The following is a 2,741-nucleotide window of genomic DNA, read 5'->3' on the forward strand; positions in this document are numbered from 1 at the left end:
TAGGCCCCCTTGGGCGGAGCGAAGGAGAAGCGGCAGGAAGGCCGACTGCGGCACAGACCTGATAAAAAGGATTGCAATTGCAGCACCGACCTTACTGCTTGTACTTCACTCTGTTTTAAGTTGCAGAGGAACTCCTGCAGACCTTACTCGAGAACGGGATACAAAGTTTCGGAATGTATCCATTTCAGTCCAGTTAGATTTCTGTGCAGGCAAGATTCAGGGCAGCCCCAGGAAAGTCCCCTGGGGGAAGATTATTGCTGTGACACTGCGCGCAGCACAGAGAAGCCATTTCCGGTTCCTCTTTTTTTTTTTTTTTTAATTGTGCTTGTCGGAAGAACTTAACCGGTGTCTGGGCATCTTTACTTTTGGATGTAAATCAGAAAGTGGAAATGCTTCTTTTGTTTTATTCCATTAATTTATTTGTTTTACCTATTTGTATAATCTAATAGAGCGATATCAGTTCGGGGGCCCTCTTCCGTTTTGCTGGAGTTCTGGACCACGCCGCGTGCTGGGCTGACCATGCTCAGGCCGATCGGTCCCCAGCGACCTTGCACAGAACGCCCTCGCGCGGAGATCTGGGGAAGGGCTCAATGACGTACTGTTAGAAGAAGAAAGTCCACGACACCCTCCCCCCACACCCCGAGCCCCCCCTATTTGTTCGCTGGAAAAATGTCTAAGGCCAGTAAGGTGGTGCGTGCTGACATTAGTCTGTATCCACATGAATGTAGCCTGGAAGCCGGCTGTCCAGATATATTTTTTTAACCTGAACCTAGGAAACCCTCCATTAGGGAAAAAATACCAGTATTTAGAAGTCTTTGATGTCTTGTTTTTCCTCTTGTGTTAAAAATAAGTGATGTTGGAGAGATGGCTCAGTGGTTAAGAGCACTGACTGCTCTTCGGAAGGTCCTGAGTTCAAATCCCAGCAACCACATGGTGATTCACAACCATCCATAATGAGATCTGACGCCCTCTTCTGGGGTGTGTGAAGGCAGCTACAGTGTACTCGTATATAAAATATATCTTTAAAAAGTGATGTTTTCTGTGAAGTCTGACTGCCACATAATCTGCACTCAGGAGGCAGAAACACGAACTGGCCAACCTAGGCACTGCACAGGAGACGTTGCCTTAAAAACAAGGCTTAAGAACATAGTTCTTAATGGCAGAGGTTGGCTCAGCAGCTCAGAGCATCAATTTGCTCTTCCATAGGTCCTGAGTTCAATTCCCAGCAATCTCGTGGTGGCTCATAAACATATATAATTGGATCGAGTGCCCTCTTCTGGTGTGTCTGAAGACAGTGACAGCATACCCACATGATATGATAAACCTTTTTTTTTTAAAGTAATGGCAGAAACCAAAATGTAGTGAATTCTAGTGAAGGTATTTTGTTTGACTTTTACCTTTTGTTGTTGTTTGAGACAGGGTCTCACTATATAGGACTTGGCTGGCCTGAAATTCATGGAGATCTACCTAACTGTCTCTCAAGTGCTGGGGTTAAAGGTGTGAGCCACCATAGCTCCCCAGTTTAACCTTATACCGTTACCTTTTGGTTTTATCTTACATTCAGGTTTTTTTTTTTTTTTTTTTTTTTTGCATTCTAAGTAGCTATAGCAATCAATTAAAGTATTTTTCATCATCAGATAAAAAGAAGTGATGTTTGGCCAGACAGTGGTCGTGCATGCCTTTAATCCCAGCAGTAGGAAGTAGGAGGAAGGCAGATCTGAGTTGGAGGTCAGCTTGGTCTACATTGAAACCCTGTCTTCAAAACCAAAAAAAAAAAAAAAAAAGTGTTTTGCTCAGTATGCTGGGGCCCTTGTAATCTCAGCACTGAAAGCATTCAGGAGGCCCAGGCACGAACTCAGAAAGACTGGGATACAGTTCCAATAGAACATTTGTGAGGCCCTGGATTCACTCCTCAATACCAAAAAAAAAAAAAAAAAAAAAAAAAAAAAAAGAAACAAGAGGATCACAAGTTCATGGCCAGCCATAGCTATGCATAGAGAAAATTTCATGGAAAAAAATGAAGTCTCAAAAAAATATTGATGAAGAAAATGGTATGGAATTTTGTGCAGTGATGGTTGTTCTTCCTTCATGAATATATGAAAACCCAGATAATTAGGAATTTTAACAGAATGAATTTCTAGATATGTGATTTGTAGGACAATAAACTTTTATTTATTTTTCTTAGATATTTTCTTTATTTACATTTTAGATGCTATCCCTTTTTCTCATTTCACCTTCAAAAGCCCCCTATCACATCCCCCCCTCCCCTTGCTCACTAAACCACCCACTCCTGCTTCCCTGTCCTAGCATTCCCCTACACTGGGGCAGCGAGCCTTCACAGGTCCAAGTGCCTCTCCTCTCATAGATGTCCAATCAGGCCATCCTCTGCTACACATGTGGCTAGAGCCATGGGTCCCTCCATGTGTACTCCTTGGTTCATGGTTTAGTCCCTGGGAGCTCTGGGGGTACTGGGTGGTTCATATTGTTGTTCCTCCTATGGGACTGTAAACCCCTTCAGCTCCTTGGGTCCTTTCTCTAGCTCCTCCATTGGGGACCCAGTGCTCAGTTCATTGATTGGCTGAGAGTATCTACCTCTGTGTTTGTCAGGCACTGACAGGGCCTCTCAGGTGTCAGCTATATTCGACTCTAGTCAGCAAGCACTGTGGGCATCAATAATAGTGTCTGGGTTTGGTAACTGTGTATGGGATGGATCCCCAGGTGGGGCAGTCTCTGGATGGCCT

This window comes from Apodemus sylvaticus, chromosome X (assembly GCF_947179515.1).
Source record: "Apodemus sylvaticus chromosome X, mApoSyl1.1, whole genome shotgun sequence".
NCBI classification, from domain to species: Eukaryota; Metazoa; Chordata; class Mammalia; order Rodentia; family Muridae; genus Apodemus; species Apodemus sylvaticus.